The 22,210-nt window shown below is 40.8% G+C and overlaps 1 long non-coding RNA gene and 2 pseudogenes across 2 annotated transcripts; 1 reads left to right on the top strand and 2 right to left on the bottom strand.

Annotated features, from left to right (window-relative positions):
* Positions 1-7,697: 7,697 nt before the first annotated feature.
* Positions 7,698-11,757, bottom strand: LOC113577037 (uncharacterized; annotated as a pseudogene). The gene is made up of 3 exons (XR_014118165.1): positions 11,484-11,757; positions 11,172-11,385; positions 7,698-9,172 (listed from the first exon to the last, which is right to left on the bottom strand). The product of XR_014118165.1 is annotated as an uncharacterized LOC113577037 (transcript).
* On the top strand, positions 9,265-15,554 carry LOC145652030 (uncharacterized). Its single transcript, XR_014118198.1, has 3 exons — positions 9,265-10,939; positions 14,205-14,388; positions 14,889-15,554. It is a non-coding gene; the product is annotated as an uncharacterized LOC145652030 (long non-coding RNA).
* A 367-nt stretch (positions 15,555-15,921) lies between these two features.
* LOC145652017 (uncharacterized) lies at positions 15,922-22,086 on the bottom strand (annotated as a pseudogene).
* Between the last annotated feature and the right edge of the window lie 124 nt (positions 22,087-22,210).

Genomic DNA, 22,210 nt, shown 5'->3' with positions numbered 1-22,210 from the left:
CAAATTATTAGGAAAAAACCCCAAATAGTCTATCTAATGACTTGACTGAGCTATGTCCAATTATCCCTCATACCCAATTACACCTCATGACAACTATACCATGCGCCAAATAACCTTAAACCACAACTACCCCACATCTAAAATAATCCTTCAGATTCATCTACCCCCCAAAAATAGTTGCCCCTCAACCAAAATACTGCCTCATGTCTAGATGCCCTTCAACAGAAACTACCCAATCAACCCAATAGCCATCCACTGCCAAACATGTCTAAATAGCTAAATAGCCCCTCTACTTCAACTACCCCTCAGCCAAAATATCCATGAACAGCCAAGATGACACTGCCAAAATAATAAACAAAGTCCTAGAACAAAAACGGAACAGATAATCTACCAAACGAAGAAATAAGACATAAACAAACAACAATAACCTGCCCTAACTCTCTGAACCAAAAAAGAAGAGAAAAAGAAACCTCAAAATAAACGGCATCACCTCCCTACTTCCCAAACTATGAACAAACATATAACGACAGAATAATTAAAGAAGTATAACACTCTATGTACACAATTTACATCGGCAAACGATTTCCATACGGGGCTAAGCGACGATAATGAACGGGTTTACAAAGCCCGTTATTATTACACAGATGCAACAGAACCAAACACAAACTCTCACATACTCTCAACAAAAAAACATATTTGCAAAGGCACAAATCAGTCGCAATTCAATAAAGTACACAAAAGTGAGAGGCAATTCTGTCCTCCTCCTCTTCTGAGGTGCGACAATCAAACAAAACGACCAACTTAGGTTCATAACACCTCCACCCATAAGAACAAACTAAGAGTTTCCAAACAGTGGCAAATCATCTGCCCTTACATTGTCTTTGCCTTTTTTGTGTATGATATCGAGCATAAAATTCTGGCAGGTTAAAGACCAGTGCAAGAGTCAGTGATTTGTGTTGGACATCTGTTGTAAAAACACGAGAGCGTTATGGTCACTATACACAGTAATGGGTACAACACTAGAACCAATGTACACCTCGAAATGCTGAATGTTCAGTAATAGGGCAAGAGCTTCTATTTCTATTGTACTGTAGTGAACTTGATGTTGTTTGAGTTTAGATACGAGATGATCTATGCCAACGGCATCCTCGTGTACTAACATGGCTCCACAGTCACTTGCATCAAATTCTAACTTAAAAGGCTTCGCAAATTTAGGGGCAGAAAAGGAAGGTGATGAGCACAACAGCCAATTTATGGCCTCAAACGCTGACTGACAGGTCAGAGACTAAACAAAAGGGGCTACATTTACGCAGAAGGTTTGGAAGAAGGAGTACCACATCTGAAAAGTTTCGACAGAAACTTCTGCAGTATCCCATCATTTCAAGGGAATGCCCCTTCTGGTTGTCGGGGCAGGAAAAGCAATTATGGACTGCACCGATTTTCAGCACACATACAGTCAACAAATACACATGGCCTGCTTTTGTTTTAGGAAGCGGACCTACACAGCTAATAATTATACATTCAAAGGGCTCACAAACTATCGGAATGGGTTTCCGTGGAATCGGTGGGATAACCTGATTCGGTTTTCATGCCACTTGACAAGTGTGACATGAATGACAGAACTGGGTCACATCCCGTTCCATCACTGGCAAGAAAAATAGTTGTAACACACTCTGATACACTTTCGAAGGTGTCTGGATAAGAGATGGTCATGTTCAAGAGTCAGAACGTGTGTCCTCTGGGGCTTAGGTACTACTACTTGGTACACGGTTCACCACTCACGATCTGTGCCAGAATCGGTAGGAGTCCATTTTTGTACCAAAACACAGTTGTCTAAGTAGTAGACTGTCACATGAGTGGATAAACTATCTTTGTCTAAGATGTTGACTAAACACCGGGACAGCGTTTCGATGAGCTGTAATAAACTTATCTTGACCTAAAGTCCATTCATATTGAACAAGTATCTGCAGAGGGATCATGCGTAGGGTCCAACACAAAAGTTGTTTTGCTTCAAATGTTTTTTTTTTACTGTTTTTTACTGTTTTTTTACTGTTTAATGTTCAATATTTTTTTTTACGAATCTGACAGATCTTCAATGTCTGCGTATTTCCATGCTTGTGCCCTGGTCAGCACACAAGCTTTGAATACCGCAGGAAATTCACAAGTTAATGTTTCAGAAGCCGTCTCTTCTGGCACTGACACAACTTCAACTAAAGACCACGTCTTGTCACCAGCTAAGTCATTCCTGAGAATAAATGGTATACCTTTGATAGGTAGTTGAGTGTGCAGGGCAACTTTGACCGTGCCAGTTACAAGCTCAGAGAGTAAATAAACAGTATGGAGAGGTACTTTCAGTACGTGCAAATCTATGCCTTGTATTAACACATAATCGCATATTCACACATAAGAATCGCATATCCTCAGACAAAGGGTAACTGTGTCTAGAATAAATGACTGAGCTGCACAATCTCACAGTGACGCGTCCCATCTGATACAAAAGGCTTAAAAGAACCAATGGATATACCACAGATGAGCAATCATAAAGCAACTGAGATGACGAAACCCGAACCAAGCCAACCACACGGGAAACAACTAGGCATTTTCTGGTTCCTTTGAATTGATTTTGAACAAGCCACGATGAGACGACCACTTTCATGACAATAAAAACACTCACGAGACTCACGCAGTGTTTTCTTAGGTGCGTTCTGGATTGGTGTATCAACACGGGTGTTCTGACACACACGCTGGGGAGGGTGAAACATCATTTTGTTCATAAGCACAAATTCGTCTGCCAGAATGGCAGCATTAATGAGGGCTGTAACCTTTTGTTCATTTAGATGCATGACAACCTTTTCCGGGACACAGTTTTTAAATTCTTCTAACAGGACAAGTTCTTTAAACTGTTCCAAAGTGGTTACTTTGCATGCAGCGCACCACTTATCAAGGAGTGCGGTTTTGTCTTGAGCGAATTCAACATATATCTGGCTGGAGGTTTTGGAATGTTTTCGGAACCTTCTAACCTTCTATCTAAACTTTGCTCCAAAGAAAGAGCAGAACACACCTCCTGAGCTCTTCCCACAAGCTTACAGTGCAACATTAACGACCGAACGTCTTTTGGCCACTGTAGTGTGGTTTAGTTACGTTCAAACACCTGGACACACATGTCGACCTCATTCTCATGGAAATAGTGTACCAACAACCAGGTTTTTACTGACATCAAAGCCAGTACAAGGCGATGGAGTCAAATGCGCAGACAGGGGTGTGCCAGAGGTGTTCTACGTAGGTGTTCGAGGAGTAGAGACAGTGGTAAGGGTCCACACCTTGCATGGAGTGGGCACCGGACGAGAGTCAGCAGGAGGAGTAAGAACAGAACGTGCTCGTCTCTGCTCCGGTTCTAGGTCCCATATTCTGACGTCTCGTGTGTATCAAATTTAAGAGCACGAACCTTCGATCTACTCTGTTTCAGAGCCAGCATCGTATCCATTTAAGGCAGAAAGGGAGTAATGGGATCTATGCACACTGAACATTTGAGTTCAGCCTCAGCCTCTGCTGGGACTGAAGACTCAGCTGGGTGAACAACATCCGGCATCCCGTCAGCCTATAGTAGAATCTGCTGTTGCACAAGCTCATCATGCAGCGTGGCCTTGACTATCCACTTAGCCGCACTACGAGGCACCACCACTTCGAAGAAATCTATCAACAAAAAAAGCATCCTTCCAACACACATCAAACTGTTCTAAACTGAGCGTAACTGTTCCAGACCATCGCCCCCACATTCGAAAGAAAAGACAAAACTTGCAGCCGAATACACCACAAAAAAACAAGCAAAGGACGAGCCTCCAGCTCTGTTACGACCCGGTCTAGGCTCCGGATCGTAAAAGAGAAAGGAGAGAAGGGGAAAAGGATATAACAAAGAAAAGGGAGATATTTTTTCATAAAGAGGTGTGCTTCAGGAGATGACAGAAACAGAAGACAAAAAGAAAGGTAAAAATAAACGGAATCACCTCCCTACTTCTTAAACTACAACCAAACATAAAACAACAGAATAATTAAATAAGTATAACACACTATGGACACAATTTACATCGGCAACCAATTTCCATACGGAGGATAAACAAAGATCATGAATGTGGTTGCAAAGCCAACGTCAGAACACGTTCAGAGTCTGAATCATAAATAAATAGGACAAACCTGTTTTTTTTGGACAAACTAAGTTTGAGAATTGCATAGATGTATCCACAGGTACATATGGGCTGAGCAATGATGTGCATAGTTTTGGTATTATTTCTTTATGTATATCAACCCTGAATACACTATATAGTGTGTCTTTGCTGACACCTTCTTAAAGACAAAATGAGATTAAAATTAAAGGCAATGTTTACAACACTTGTTTAAGATCATATTTTACCTGCCCAATCATTACCTTTTATAAACTAATGACTTACTCTTCTGCTGAATGTCCCCAGTGAATCTGAGAGCCCAGCAGAGACTGGAAAACCTCTATACATAAATCCGCCTTTCACAGTGCATAATCTGGAATATTCCCTTGTTAACTACTGAGCCATTGTGCATTAGTAGAACAAGAAAATGACTGAATTAGGTACAATAGGCACTATTCTTTAGACTGTTATAACATTTTAAATACAATAACAATCATGTACATAAATACGGCTGTCATAGTAAGACCCACAAATGATGTTTTCCTGCAATGCAACAATTTATTTAATATTTTTTACAGGAGCATTGCGTGAAGGAAATTTTAAATTTCAAACATTTAAGACCTTAACAAAATTTAGCATCTTAAGAAATATCACACTTTCTTTAATAGAAATGAGAATTTATTGAGTTCTTCTTTGTAAGGCCAAATATAAAAAAAAAAATAATAAAACATTTTAAAAGGGGGGGGGGGTTGAATCAGCCCCTCTGGCTCCACCTACTGCTCCTAATTATATTTGCAAGAATCCACTGCACCTGAATCAAATCAACCAATCAGAGCCAGCAGGAGTGTAAACAGAAGTAAACAAAATGAAGAAAAGCAAGCTAAAAGGAACAGAAAGGAACAGACGGAGTCAGATCAAACAAACATTACAGGAGTGGAAGGAACTACAGGACATTACAGGACAACATAGCACATTTCTCATGAATGCAGTTGTAGTCAGGCTGTTAGAAACTGGTTCAAAGTGACCAGTCCTTCAGATTCTATCTCCTCCAATTTACCCTCTGCCCTCCGTCCTCTGTAGCTGGATCAGGGGAAGTCAAGAGATACTGACACCAAGGTAGAGAATCAAGAGAGTTCAACTTTATTGAGGAAAGCACAGAGTATATATGTGTCCTATATCTACTATCTAAATCTACAGGATGACGGGGAAAAGTGAGGCATGTTCTAAGGGTCTACGTAGAAAGGAAAGAGACAAGCTTAGTAAAGATTAGATGTTCTCTGCATGAACGAGCCACGAGCTGTTCCCGTGCTCGCCATGAGCCACTCCTGTGCTTAGAGAGAGAGACAGGGAGAGAAAGGGAGAGAGAGAGAGAGAGAGAAAGGGAGAGAGAGAGAGAGAGAGAGAGAGAGAGAGAGAGAGAGGTAAAGGAGACAAGAAGAGGGAGCGGATGCCCTTGGGCAACCAGCAATGTCATGGCTGATAGGCAGAGACTTGTGTTTGGTGCCTGAAGAGAGAAAGGCTCCAGTATCCAACACTAACATGAGTGTGGCTCTAATGCAAAGGCCAGTGATGAGCTGTTTTATCTGAATGTCCCCAAGCTGTTCTATCAGTTAATTACTACTTAATTAACACTACTTACAATAGTTCCTGTAATCAACAAACATCTACAGCACACTGAAATAATTGTGCTAGATATTTTACCAAATACATATTTCTCATATCTAAAGGATTCATTTCTGCTTGTTCGTTGGCTCTGAAAATGGAACAGCATAAGGCTTAAATTTATGACTGGAAAAATAAAGTACAATACTAACTACAAACCAATTCATCATAGTAAATCCATTACTTTAACTGTAGTCAGGTCTACCCTGATCATATCTTCCAAATCTTTGTATAGGAATGGAAGCATCGAGGCGTCAGTTTGGTACTTTGTGAGAAATGGCTGAAACCATTGATCCACGTAGGTGACGATATATTGGCAAACTCCAATGGCTCTCTCCACTGCTGGCATTTTTTGCAGCTTAAGATGCCCACAAAATGGCTGATGAAATGTACCACACTCATTCACAAACATGAAGTTCTCCCTTCTTCCAGGGGCACAGTGAAACAGGTAATACAGGACGCTGAGCACTGTCAATATGCCACACCATGAAGCCATTCTTAAAGGAGTTGTGCATCATGTGAAGGTCATTGCTCTTTGCTTGTGTGGTAGCTCAGTGGTTAAGGTACTTGACTTGTAATCAGAATGTAGCTGGTTCAAGCCGCACCACTGCCAAGTTGCCACTGTTGGGCCCCTGAGCAAGGCCCTTAACTCTCAATTGCTCAAGTTGTACTCAGTCATAATTGTAAGTTGCTTTGGACAAAAGTGTCAGCTAAATGCCATAAATGTAAATGCTCCTCTAGTATGAGCTCAACAAACTCCCAGTTAACAGTGGGCCCATCCACTCACAGAGACTGCATGTTGCTCAGAAGCAACTCTTATGTACGTTCCTACACATTTGAAAAAAAAAGGAGGAAACAGTCAGTTCTTTGTCCCAAGTAATCCACATCAGGCTAAGGGATGCTTGTATTAGCCTAATAATAATCAAATTCTAATTATTGTTTCTTGTTAATATACACAAAAACAAAAGCATACACACCATACAAAGATAATATAGTATGTACACACAAATGATATAATTAATAATTATATAATTCATATATAGGATACCGAACTTAATTATTTCACTATTTATCAGACCACAGATTAATTGTATGTCATATTTAGTATGAAAAGTATGTTAGTGTGTGACTTGAAACAAAATGTTACTTACACTGAAATTATCTAACGTCCTCGGCTCAGGAGTGGCCCAGGAATTGCAATCCATAATAACAGAAGAGCACGTGCGTCTCTTCACTGCTTCAGTACCTCAAACAGAGATCCACTTGCTTGCACTTTGCTGTTTAATTCCTGTATTCATTGAACAAGATCACACAGGTTTTCTCAATAACACTGCATGATGGCTCTCTTTTAATGAACGAAGCGACGCTATATTTGGCATCAGGGGTGGTTTTAATTTCACCACAGGTGCTCTGAATGAATGGTGCCTGCTCAGCACGTGGAGAAGACACAGCACTTCAGTCTTTTGAGTCTCTGGCAGTGACACAAAACTGCTCAAAGCCGACGGCACAGAAGTTGCGAGGGAGTCTACTGTGAGGGAGTCTTCAAGGACTGCCAAGTGCAAACAGTGCAGGAATTAGCGTGGCCCCACTGCCACTAGCTGCCGCTGGTGCTTAAGAGATCCAGTATGGAATTCAGTTGGCTCAACCCCACCTATGACATGATGAGGACAAGCATCCAGAAGTTGATGTGTGTAGGGAACCCTGGATATTCCTTCTGTCCTGTGAATAGTCATGTCAGAGATGACTCTGTACAGTAAAACTCACAGAGAGTGATACAGCTACTGTCCTGAGTGAATGCGCTGGTGATTACAGAGACTAGTCTGTTGAATAAAACTCTTCCCACACACTGAGCAGTGATATGGCTTCTCTCCTGTGTGAATGCGCTGATGTTGCTGGAGACTACTCCTGTGAGAGAAACTCCTTCCACACTCTGAGCAGTGATATGGTTTTTCTCCTGTATGAATGCGCTGGTGCTGTTGGAGACTACTCTGTTGAATAAAACTCTTCGCACACACTAAGCAGTGATATGGTTTTTCTCCTGTGTGAATGCGCTGATGTTGTTGGAGACCACTCTGGCGAGTGAAACTCCTTCCGCACTCTGAGCAGCAATATGGCTTCTCTCCCGTGTGAATGCGCTGATGATGTTGGAGACTACTCTGGTGAGTGAAACTCTTTCCACACTCTGAGCAGCGATATGGCTTTTCTCCTGTGTGAATGCGCTGGTGTTGTTGGAGATTGCTCTGGTGAGTGAAATTCTTTCCACACTCTGAGCAGCAATATGGCTTTTCTCCTGTGTGAATGCGCTGGTGTTGTTGGAGATTACTCTGATGAGAAAAACTCTTTCCACAATCTGTGCAGAGATACGGCTTCTCTCCTGTGTGAGTGCGCTGGTGTTTATGCAGATTACGCAGTTGAGAAAAACTCTTTCCACACTCTGAGCAGTGATACGGCTTCTCTCCTGTGTGAACGCACTGGTGTATACGGAGATGAGAGAGTTGAGTAAAATTCTTTCCACACTCTGAGCAGACATATGGTTTCTCTCCTGCATGAATGCGCTGGTGTTGTTGGAGATTACACAGTTGAGTAAAACTCTTTCCACACTCTGAGCAGACATGTGGCTTCTCTCCTGTATGAATGCGCTGGTGTTTTTGGAGAGCACTCGGTACAGTAAAACTACTGCCACACACTGAGCAGCGATATGGCGTCTCCCCTCTATGAATACGCTGGTGTTTACGGAGATTACTCTGGTGAGTAAAACTCCTTCCACACTCTGAGCAGTGATATGGCTTCTCTCCTGTGTGAATGCGCTGATGATGTTGTAGACCACTCTGGTGAGTAAAACTCCTTCCACACTCTGAGCAGCAATATGGCTTCTCTCCTGTGTGAATGCGCTGGTGTTTCTGGAGATGAGACAGTTGAGTAAAATTCTTTCCACATTCTGTGCAGAGATACGGCTTCTCTCCTGTGTGAATGCGCTGGTGTTTCTGGAGAGCACTCCGTGCAGTAAAACTCTTTCCACACTCTGAGCAGTGATGTGGCTTCTCTCCTCTGTGGATGTGCTGGTGTTGTCGGAGATAATTCTGTACAGTAAAGCTCTTTCCACACTCTGAGCAGTGATATAGCTTCTCTCCTGTGTGAATGTGCTGATGTTGTTGACCACTCTGCTGAAAAACACTCAACCCACATTCTGAGGAGAGGTGAGTTCTTTCCTCTTCCATGTCTTTCTGCGATTGTCTGAGGTGTGTTAGTGAGGAGATTATTATGTTTGTGGAGCACTGAAGCTTTTTTTTGTTGTCAGACTCGTGATAAATCTCCCAATCTTCTGATTTACTAGTCGAAGCACATTTTACCTGTATAGAAATATGGACACACAAAACAGAAGACTTGCATCAGATTATAACATTTGTGCTGAGTTTATGCCATTTTTGTGTGGACTGCTTTAGAAAAACAAACAAACATTGTTTTACATTGTTATGTAATCAACCTGAAGTCTGCACCCCATGCGTATGATTTTAACTAAACCAGTCTCAACCGTTTGTGCTATAAAGAGTTTACATTGTGCTGCAACTGCTCTCTCAGATGTGTAGCGTTGTTTACGTTGCTTACATCGCCTGCATGATGGGTTCCAACTTCACGCCAATTGTATCTAAACTAAGCTTTATATCTCAAAAACTAAAACTGCAAAAATTACAAATTCAAAGGCAGAAACGATTGACACTGAGACACATGGGGTGCCAACTTCACATAGATCTATATCATCATGGTAACAATATTCAAACTGAAACTGCTTAAGGTCAAATAAAACTAAAAAAAATACAAAACATGAGTACATTTCAGTGCAAGACATTGGATAGGACACCAGGATTAGGCAGATATTTGTATTTTCAGAGTTATATTAAGATATTGCTACTACTAAAAATGTGTACTAAGAAAAATGTGAATGAATGTCTAATTCACATCTAAGCATAGTTTCAATAACAAGGACAATGTAAAAACAAAAACGTTGTGTGTTGTAAATGTCTGAACTCTCCAAAGTCATAACTTGAACATTTGATCGTTAAGGACTGGTGAGCTACATGGGTGAGTTAGAGTACGACAAATATTGACCTGGTATGATACACTTCAGGTTTTAACAACTAAAGTAAGTTAAGATTAAATTATCAAAATAACACATAGAATGTTTGGACTTAACCTTTAACAGAACAGTTTGTTCCAGAGGTCATTTAACATGATCTTTGGTGAATTCGTCTCTATCACACTAGAAGCTGCTCTCCTGTTTTGATTCACCAAGAGCAACAGTAGAGAATCTCCCCTTGAGATCAGAAGGCCATCAGATTCTGCTCATCATCATTATGAGAACAATTCACATATTTGAAAGAAAACAGGCAGACAGAGAGGAACAAATAACTGGTAGGGAAAGGTTGACCAAAGAAGCAATAAAAGTAATTAAACTCCAGTATGTAGGGGTTTTACCTACGAATCCTTACACTGCATATGATTTACTATGCCTCAATTATTAGTCTCATATAATCCAATAAAAATGACCACAAGCTCTTATTTTTACCTAAAGAATGTAACATTAATGATTTGGTCTCTGAAGAATTGAATAAATATGAGCTCTATATCTGAAGATATTGGCAAAAAACATAATCTGAATATCAAAAGAAATAACTTGTTCAAGTTTGGTTTATTTGTCACATACATAGTCATACACAGTATAATAATAATAAATGGTATTTATTAAACACAACTACTAACTGCAGAGTCAACGATCAATATATGCACAGAGAATAAGTAAATTGGCTATTTAGCCTGTGTGTGTGTGTGTGTGTGTGTGTGTGTACAAGCAAAGCCGTAGGCATGATCTGAACATTGGTGGGGACCAAATCTCCCCAGGGGAGAATTCGCCAACTCATGAGGAAATAATTATGATTACAAAAATATATATTATTATAATAACATTGCACAAAGCTAGTGTGGAATTTTTTTTATTCGTTATATTGGGGGATATCGGGGGGGGGGGGGGGGGCATTTTGAGCTTAATATTGGAGGGACGTGTCCCTCCCAATGTGTGTTGTGTCTACGTCCTTGTGTACATGTCCTGATGCAAGGAGGAGGTAGGGTTTGCTATCCTGGTTCTTCTATAGAGTACAAAGGAAAATGGTGCAGAGTTTGAACAGCAGAGTAACGTGGCTGTATATCAATGAGCTCAGCTGGTTTGTCAAAGCGTGATCGTAAATAAGAGGACAATGTCGCTGTTTCAACAACGATCAATAACGTCACATTCAGAGACTGTGCTGTGCTGTTTAACTAACTCTAAATAAACAAGGGTCTTGGAATTAAACGTACCCAGATGTGAAAGTCTCACGTGTTGATTTTGGTGCTTGTCCTCTGGAATTAAAGAGTAATTTCCAGCGCTTGTTCCTCGGTGATGAAACGCGACGTCGTGCGGATGTACTGGGCCTTTGTTTCAGGCCGACTGACCTCCGTCGCACGTAAACAGAAGCAGTGAATCTGTTGCTGTGGTAACGCTGATCTCGCGTTAGCTCAAATGCTTCCGTTCCTTAGATTAAAATAAACATTCAAGGGAAATAAAGAAACATACTTCTCAGCTGTTTGATAACTATCTACGTAGTACCGATAAAGAAAGAGCGAAATTACCTTAGCGGGAGGCAAAAACGAGGACAGAACGAAGCTCTGTTGATCAATGTTCGAATTCCGCGTGGTTTTGAATATACCCCTTCCTTCCGATGACGCAAACTTGCGCTGTGCGTTGCTGGTGGTGCTGCCACCTGCTGGTGGGCATGATACCTACAAGAGCTCAGTGCTGCATTCTGAGCTCAAGCTGGGCTAACCATCATATGAGATAATGCACACTAATCATTTTTATGTATATTTTCTTTAGCTAGACACAAATCTATTTCATGTTGTGTCAAGCTCGATTAAAGACAAATGTAACGTGCTAGTCAATGTACTCCCGCTCCTTTGACATCCCGACACACACGTTGTTTAAAGTAATGATTTTAGATTATCTGGTTATGTTTAGGTTTTTGTTTTTAGATATCAAATTAATAATGTGTTTATCTGGAGAAAATAAGGTTTCATTTTCTCAATACCTCCATAAAATTTGTCAATTATATAGAGAAAACAATGTTTATGATGTGGTGTTAATAAAATAATTAGAGATCTCTATAAAAATAAAATTAACTCATTATAACAGTAAATTGGAATTTTTAATAAAGATGCTGATTCATGGCCTTTTAGGGCTTCCATGCCCAACCAGTTTTGTTCATTTAATCACAGCTGTCAAATTGGTTATAAAAGTCTTCCTACAGGAGGATCACTATACTTCTCTATATGTTGTTGTTAATTGCAATTACTTTAATTGTCTTCTTAAGACTCATTTGGATTTGTGTTTATAATAATAATAATATAATACTTTTTTAACATTCTGAGCAAATTTTAACCATACCAGATAATACTGATAACAGTAATAATTTTGATCACAATAATTCTGATATTACATGTTTCACCAGTTTCATCTCTCAAACAACAAATTATTTAAAAAAAAAACCCCCAGATAGTCCATCTAATGACTTTACTGAGATACACCACATGTCCAATTATCCATCAATGACAAGTGTACCACAAGCCAAATAACCTTAAACCACAACTAGCCCACATCTAAAATAATCCTTCAGATTCATCTACCCCAAAGACAGTTGCCCCTCATCCAAAATACCACTCCATGTCTAGATGCCCTTCAACAGATTAAAGTCAAACGTAACGTTTGACATCCCGATACACACGTTGTTTAAAGTAATGATTTTAGATTATCTGGTTATGTTTAGGTTTTTGTTTTAGATATAAAATTAATAATGTGTTTATCTGGAGAAAATAAAGTTTCCTTTTCTCAATATCTCAATATGATGTCTGACCTGCATTTGGTGCAGTCTTGTCACTGGTTAAGTCATTCCCGAAAATAAATTATATACCTCTGATAGGTAGTTGACTGCACACTGCAACTTTGACCGTGCCAGTTACAAGCTCAGAGACTAAATAAACGGTATGGAGAGGTATTTTCAATACATAAAAATCTATACCTTGTATTAACACATAAGAATCGCATCTAGGATCCTCAGACAAAGGGAGAACAGTGTCTAAAGTGAATGACTGAGCTGCACAAGTATCTCTCAGTATGCGAGCTGGGTACTGGTTTGCATAGTACAGCGACAGTGGCACCATCCCATAAAATACAAAAGGCTTAAAAGAAGCGTCTACAGCATAGAACACAAATGAGGAATTATAAAGCAACTGGGATGACAGAACCTGAAACAAGCCAACCACACGGGAAACAACTAGGCATTTTCTGGTTCCTTTGAATTGATTTTGAACAAGCCACGATGAGACGACCACTTTCATGACAATAAAAACACTCACGAGACTCACGCAGTGTTTTCTTAGGTGCGTTCTGGATTGGTGTATCAACACGGGTGTTCTGACACACACGCTGGGGAGGGTGAAACATCATTTTGTTCATAAGCACAAATTCGTCTGCCAGAATGGCAGCATTAATGAGGGCTGTAACCTTTTGTTCATTTAGATGCATGACAACCTTTTCCGGGACACAGTTTTTAAATTCTTCTAACAGGACAAGTTCTTTAAACTGTTCCAAAGTGGTTACTTTGCATGCAGCGCACCACTTATCAAGGAGTGCGGTTTTGTCTCGAGCGAATTCAACATATATCTGGCTGGAGGTTTTGGAATGTTTTCGGAACCTTTGTCGATATGCCTGCGGCCCTAGCTCATATGCACACAAAACCGCAGACTTCACTGTATCATAATCTAAACTTTGCTCCAAAGAAAGAGCAGAACACACCCCCTGAGCTCTTCCCACAAGCTTACAGTGCAACATTAACGACCGAACGTCTTTTGGCCACTGTAGTGTGGTTTAGTTACGTTCAAACACCTGGACACACATGTCGACCTCATTCTCATGGAAATAGTGTACCAACAACCAGGTTTTTATTGACATCAAAGCCAGTACAAGGCGATGGAGTCAAATGCGCAGACAGGGGTGTGCCAGAGGTGTTCTACGTAGGTGTTCGAGGAGTAGAGACAGTGGTAAGGGTCCACACCTTGCATGGAGTGGGCACCGGACGAGAGTCAGCAGGAGGAGTAAGAACAGAACGTGCTCGTCTCTGCTCCGGTTCTAGGTCCCATACTCTGACAAACTAAGTTTGAGAATAGACGTATCGACAGGTACATATGGTCTGAGCAATGATGTGCATAGTTTTTGTATTATTTCTTCATGTAAATCAACTATGAATACAATGTCTTTCCCCACCAAAATTCATATCATTGTCATCTACCGCCCTCCAGGTTCCCTTGATCACTTCACTGATGTGCTTGACATCCTCCTGAGTCAATTCCCCATTGAAGGAAATTTACTCATTCTCCTTGGTGACTTCAGTATTCTCAGACAAGCTGCATTCCTCCTGCATCCTTCCACTATTGACAGCTTTTGACTTCACCCTCAACCACTCTCCACCGACTCACAAAGCAGGTAATGTTCTGGACCTGATCTTCACCCGGACCACCACATCACATCAGACATCACAGTCACCCCCCTTCACCTCTTGGACCATCAATTTCTATCCTTCTCTCTCTCCCTTCCTTCTCTTTCCATCCAGACCTCCCCAACGTGTTCCTCCTCCTTCCATCACAATCTGCACTCCATAACTCCCTCTTGCCTTACTTCTTCTATTTTGTCCACCCTTCCTCACACCTCCACATCCAAACCATGTACTTCTCCACTGGTGTTCCACAGGGCTCAGTATTAGACCATTGTGACAGCATCGTTTCAGCCCACTAGCCTTTCCCCACCAAGACTTCGGTCCCCCTCACCTGAGTACTAATAAGCTACACCTGTCTCTCATTCCAGTCACCCTTATAACATCCCAGTTTCCCACCTCCAAATCGCAAAGTATTGTATCCTTATATGCATGCCGAGCGTTCTTTGTTCCTTTTGATTCCCCTGGCTTTTGACCTCTGCTTCCTCCTCAGACTACGCCTCGTTCCTAGCCCCTTGGATTACTCAGGTTCATGCCTAATGATTTACAGAGGGAACAGTGCCCTCAACTCTCCTCGTCCGAACCACCGCGTTGACGACTGCTACTCATATCCACCTCGCACCCATTCCTGTCAGTACCAATAAACTCTTACAATTGGATCCTCACTTAACTGTGTTTGGGAGCTCGTTACAAAATACTTCGCCACTTCGATAGATCCAGCAGAGTTACAGGCTAAGCTCACTGAGCAGGAAGGCATACAGCAGTCCCTTGCTGTCTTTAAACGCAGACTGAAGACCCATCTATTCGTGAAATATTTAAATGACAATTGACCCTGCTCCTACATTGACTTAATACTTATTGTAGGGTATTGTTTATTACACTGATGTTGTACTTATTATTACACTTATCAATGTTTCAGATAGACCTTATGTATTTTGTACTTCTATGTATCAGCAGTGATCCCTGTATTTCTACAGTATTCTAGATCATTGGTATATTGGACTTTAAACTACTGTAGAGACTAGGATATATTCTATGAGTAAATGACAAAGCACTTTTGTAAGTCTCTTTGGATAAGAGCATCTGCTAAATGCCATGAATGTAAATGAAAATGAATACAGTATATAGTGTGTCTTTGCTGACAGCTGTTTAAAAACAAAATGAGATTAAAATTAAAGGCAATGCTTTACAACATATTTTACCTGCCCAATCATTACCTTTTATAAACTAATGGGATACTCTTCTGCTGAATGTCCCCAGTGAATCTGAGAGTCAAGCAGAGAGACTGGAAAACCTCTATACATAAATCCACCTTTCACAGTGGATAATCTGGAATATTCCCTTGTTAACTACTAAAACATTGTGCATTAGTAGAACAAGAAAATGACTGAATTCGGTACAATAGGCACCATTTTTAGACATTTTAAATACAATGATCATGTACATAAATAAGGTTGTAACAGTAAGACCCACAAATGATGTTTTCCTGCAATGAAACAATTTATTTATTATTTTTTACAGGAGCATCGCGTGAAGGACATTTTAAATTTCAAACATTTAAGACCTTAACAAAATTTAGCATCTTAAGAAATGTCACACTTTCTTTAATAGAAATGAGAATTTATTGAGTTCTTCTTTGTAAGGACAAAAAAAAAAAAAAAAAAAAAAAACATTAAAAAAAAAGGGGGGGGGGGGGGGTTTGAATCAGCCCCTCTGGCTCCACCTACTGCTCCTAATTATATTTACAAGAATCCACTGCACTTGAATCAAATCAACCAATCAGAGCCAGCAGGAGTGTAAACAGAAGTAAACAAAATGAAGAAAAGCAAGCTAAAAGGAACAGAAAGGAACAGACATTACAGGACAACATAGCACATTTCTCATGAATGCAGTTGCCTTCAGGCTAACATGAGCTTGCTTCTAATGCAAAGGCCATTGATTAGTTGTTTTATCTGAATGTCCTCAGGCTGTTGTATCAGTTTAATGTTTGACTGGATATTTGCGTCTCTCTTCCCTCTCACAGCTAACGTTTTCATAAGCACTTTACTACTTAATTAACACTATTTACAGTAGTTCCTGACATCAACAAACATCTACAGCACACTGAAATAATTGTGTGCTGGATCTTTTACCAAATACATATTTCTCATATCTAAAGGATTCATTTCTGCTTGTTCGTTGGCTCTGAAAATGGAACAGCATAAGGCTTAAATTTATGACTGGAAAAATAAAGTACAATACTAACTACAAACCAATTCATCATAGTAAATCCATTACTTTAACTGTAGTCAGGTCTACCCTGATCATATCTTCCAAATCTTTGTATAGGAATGGAAGCATCGAGGCGTCTGTTTGGTACTTTGTGAGAAATGGCTGAAACCATTGATCCACGTAGGTGACGATATATTGGCAAACTCCAATGGCTCTCTCCACTGCTGGCATTTTTTGCAGCTTAAGATGCCCACAAAATGGCTGAGCAAATGTACCACACTCATTCACAAACAAAGTTCTCCCTTCTTCCAGGGGCACAATGAAACAGGTAATACAGGACGCTGAGCACTGTCAATATGCCACACCATGAAGCCATTCTTGAAGGAGTTGTGCATCATGTGAAGGTCACGACTCCAAACAATCTGTAGATGGGCTCCAGTACATTGTTCTCTCTGCTCCTCTAGTATGAGCTCAACAAACTCCCAGTTAACAGTGGGCCCATCCACTGACAGAGACTGCATGTTGTTCAGAACCAGCTCTTATGTACATTCCTACACGTTTGAAAAAAAAAGGTGAAAACAGTCAGTTCATTGTCCTAAGTAATCTACGTCAGGTTAAGGAAAGGTTGTATTAGCCTAATACACCACCTGGATTTAACTAAGGAAATAGGTAAGAGCCTCCCATTGGATAATTACTGTATGGGTGATTATGTTTCAGCTGGCAAGTTATTTAACCCTAACTGATGCAGTGAGTAGCTTCTCATTTGTTAAACAACCATGTCGAAAGACACATCCTGTGGTCATGGAAAAGATGGCAATCTATTTCAGAAGAGTCAAATTATTGGCATGCATCAAGCAGAGAAAACATCTGCTGAAACTACTAAAATCAGTTTAAGAACTGTCCAACACATTATTAAAAAGTGGAAGGACAGTGGGGAAACATCATCTTCGAGGAAGGAATGTGGTCGGGAAAAAAAATCTTGAATGATGATCGGCGATCACTTAAACATCTGTTGAAATCAAATCGTAGAAAAACAACAGTAGAACTCAGGGATATGTTTAATAGTGAAAGTAAGAGCATTTCCACATGCACAATGCGAAGGGAACTCAAGGGATTGGGACTAAACAGATGTGTAGTCTTAAGAAAACCACGTCAGTGAGGCTAACCAGCAAAAACAGCTTCAATTTACTAGGGAGCATAAAGATTGGACTCGAACAATGGAAGGTCATGTGATCTGATGAGTCCAGATTTAACCAGTTCCAGAGTGATGGGCACATCAGGGTAAGAAGAGAGGCAGCTGAAGTGATACACCCATCATGCCTAATGCGTACCGTACAAGCTTGTGGGGGCAGTGCTATGATCTGCGGTTGTTGCAGTTGGTCAGGTCTAGGTTCAGAAACATTATATGCCCAAAGAATGAGGTCAGCTGACTACCTGAATATACTGAATGACCAGGTTATTCCATCAATGGATTTTTTCTTCTCTGGTGGCATGGGCATATTCCAAGATGACAATGCCAGGATTCATCAGGCTCAAATTGTGAAACAGTGGTTCAGGGAGCATGAGACATCATTTTCACACATGGATTGGCCACCAGAGTCCAGACCTGAACACCATTGAGAATCTTTGGAATGTGCTGGAGAAGACTTTGTGCAGTGGTCCAAATCTCCCATCATCAATAGAAGATCTTGGGAGAAAATGAATGCAACTCTGGACAAAAATAAATGTGACGTTGTGGAAACAATGCCACAGCAAATGCGTGCCGTAATCAAAGCTAATGGCAGTCTAACAAAATATTAGTGTGTGAACTTTTTTTGGCCAAAAATTTTAATGATTGTTTCTTGCTAAAATACACAAAAATAAAACCAAACACACCATACATAGATAAACACAATATAGCATTTACACACAAATTATATAATTAATAATTATACTGAATTTAAGTCATTCACTGTTTATCAGACCACAGATTAATTGTATGCCATATTTAGTATGAAAAGTGTTAGTATGTGATTTCAAACAAAACGTTATTTACACTGAAATTATCTAAAAAGTCCTTGGGTCAGGAGTGGCCTATGAATTGCCATCCATAATAGTAGATGATGACATGCATTTCCCATCTCTTCACTGCTCAAGTACCTAAAACAGAGATCCAACTGCTTGCACTTTGCTGTTTTTTTCCTGCATTCGTTGAAGATGAACACACAGGTTTCTTCAATAACATTGTGTGATGGCTTTCTTTTAATGAATGAAGCAATGCAATATTTGGCATCAGGGGTGGTTTCAATTTCACCACAGGTGAAAGACTTTACATATCTGAACGTAGTAACCAAGACACTACTACTCATGTCATTTGCTCTGAATGAATGGTGCCTGCTCAGCACGTGGAGAAGACACAGCACTTCAGCCTTTTGAGTCTCTGGCAGTGACACAAAACTGCTCAAAGCCGACGGCACAGAAGTTGCGAGGGAGTCTGCTGTGAGGGAGTCTTCAAGGACTGCCAAGTGCAAACAGTGCAGGAATTAGCGTGGCCCCACTGCCACTAGCTGCCGCTGGTGCTTAAGAGATCCAGTATGGAATTCAGTTGGCTCAACCCCACCTATGACATGATGAAGACAAGCAGCCAGAAGTTGATGTGTGTAGGGAACCCTGGATATTCCTTCTGTCCTGTGAATAGTCATGTCAGAGATGACTCTGTACAGTAAAACTCACAGAGAGTGATACAGCTGCTGTCCTGAGTGAATGCGCTGGTGATTACAGAGACTAGTCTGTTGAATAAAACTCTTCCCACACACTGAGCAGTGATATGGCTTCTCTCCTGTGTGAAGGCGCTGATGTTGCTGGAGACTACTCCTGTAAGAGAAACTCCTTCCACACTCTGAGCAGCTATATGGCTTTTCTCCCGTGTGAATGCGCTGGTGCTGTTGGGGAGATGACTCTGGTGACTGAAACTCTTTCCACACTGTAAGCAGCAATATAGCTTTTCTCCCGTGCGAATGCGATGGTGTTTATGAAGATTACTCTGGTGAGAAAAACTCTTTCCACAATCTGTGCAGAGATACGGCTTCTCTCCTGTGTGAATGCACTGGTGTACACAGAGATGAGAGAGTTGAGTAAAATTGTTTCCACACTCTGAGCAGACATATGTCTTCTCTCCTGTATGAATGCGCTGGTGTTTTTGGAGAGCACTCGGAACAGTAAAACTACTGCCACACACTGAGCAGCGATATGGCGTCTCCCCTCTATGAATACGCTGGTGTTTACGGAGATTACTCTGGTGAGCAAAACTCCTTCCACACTCTGAGCAGTGATATGGCTTCTCTCCTGTGTGAATGCGCTGGTGTTTCTGGAGAGCACTCCGTGCAGTAAAACTCTTTCCACACTCTGAGCAGTGATGTGGCTTCTCTCCTGTGTGGATGTGCTGGTGTTGTCTGAGATAATTCTGTACAGTAAAGCTCTTTCCACACTCTGAGCAGTGAAATGGCTTCTCTCCTTTGTGAATCTGCTGATGTTGTTTGAGATTACACTGTTGAGTGAAACTCTTTCCACAATCTGTGCAATCATACGGCTTCTCTCCTGTGTGGATGCGCTGGTGTGTACGGAGATGACACAGATGAGTAAAATTCTTTCCACACTCTGAGCAGTGATATAGCTTCTCTCCTGTGTGAATGTGCTGGTGTTGTTGACCACTCTGCTGAAAAACTCAACCCACATTCTGAGGAGAGGTGAGTTGTTTCCTCTTCCATGTCTTTCTGTGATTGTCTGAGGTGTGTTAGTGAGGAGATTATTATGTTTGTGGAGCACTGAAGCTTTTTTGGTGCCAGACTCGTGGTTAATCTCTTGATCTTTCCTGATTTACTAATGGAAGTACATTCTACCTGTATAGGAATGTGGACGCACAAAGCAGAAGACTTGCATCAGATTATAACATTTGTGCCATTGCAATTTCTGTCTGGACTGCTTTAGAAGAAAAAAACAACAACATTGTTTTACATTGTTATGTAATCAACATGAAGTTGGCACCCCATATGTATGATTTTAACTAAACCAGTCTCAACCGTTTGTGCTATAAAGAGTTTACATTGTGCTGCAACTGCTCTCAGATGTGTAGCGTTGTTTACGTTGCTTACATCACCTGCATGATGGGTTCCAACTTCATGCCAATTACATAAACTATACCTAAACTAAGCTTTAGATTTTAAAAACTAAAACAGCGCAAATGAAAAATTCAAAAGGCACAAACGATTGATGCTGGTTTGAATTAAAATTACAGTGCAGGACATTGGATAGGACAACATGATTAGGATTTTTGTATTTTCAGAGTTATACTATGATAATACTGCTACTGTACTAAGAAAAATATGAAATCAATATCTACTTTACATCTAAGCATAGTTTCAATAACAAGGACAATATAATAACAAAAATGTTTTGTCTTGTAAATGTCTGAACTCTCCAAAGTCATAACTTGAACATTTGATCGTTGAGGACTGGTGAGCTACATCAGGTGAGTTAGTCGGGCAAACACTGATCTGATATGATACCTGATGTGTTTGGACTTAACCTTTAACAGAACACTGTTTGTTACAGAGGTCGTTTAACGTGATCTTTGGTTAATTCGTCGGCTCTATCACACTAGAAGCGCCTCTCCTTGCTTTGATTGATCGAGAGCAACAGTAGAGAATCTCCGTCTGGACGTCGCCGTTTGTTTCAGGCCGACTGACCTCCGTCGCACGTAAACAGAAGCAGTGAATCTGTTGCTGTGGTAACGCTGATCTCGCGTTAGCTCAAATGCTTCCGTTCCTTAATTTAAAATAAACATTCAAGGGAAATAAAGAAACATACTTCTCAGCTGTTTGATAACTATCTACGTAGTGCCGATGAAGAAAGAGCGAAATTACCTTAGCGGGAGGCAAACACGAGGACAGAACGAAGCTGTTGATGACAATGTTTACAGCTGAATTCCGCGTGGTTTTGAATATACCCCTTCCTCACGATGACGCAAACTTGCGCTGTGCGTTGCTGGTGGTGCTGCCACCTGCTGGTGTGCATGATACCTACAAGAGCTCACTGCTGAACCCAGTCCATAGTCCATCTAATGACTAGAATGAGAAACACCACACGTCGAGTTATCCCTCATGACAACTGTACTATGAGCCAAATAGCCTTGAACCACGATTACCCCACATCTAAAATGATCCTTCACATTCATCTACCCCAAAAACATGTCTAGATGCCCTTCAACAAAATCTTCCCAATCAGCCCAATAGCCCTCAACTGCCAACTATGTCAACAGCTAAATAACCCCTCAGCTTCAACCACCCCACATTCAATTGCCCCTCAGCCAAAATATCCATCAACAGCCAAGTGACTTTCAAAGGCATCAAACCCCATCAGGTATATAACCCTCACACAGAACTATCCCAAAGCTAAATACCTCTACCAAAATTTAACCCCTCAGCCAAATACCCTTCAAGCTAGCAGTGAAACAGCTTCCCCTTCTCCATCATCCACGTAATGAGACCAGCACGTGGCTTTGTGTTTATAGTGACGATCAAACAGTGATGATCTTGGCAAAACATGCATCTTCTGCTATAACATGCT

This window comes from Electrophorus electricus, chromosome 18 (genome assembly GCF_041902795.1).
Source record: "Electrophorus electricus isolate QZ-2024a chromosome 18, ASM4190279v1, whole genome shotgun sequence".
Taxonomy (NCBI): Eukaryota; Metazoa; Chordata; class Actinopteri; order Gymnotiformes; family Gymnotidae; genus Electrophorus; species Electrophorus electricus.
Note: the sequence above shows the minus strand (reverse complement) of the source record. Positions and strands in the feature narration are given on the sequence as shown.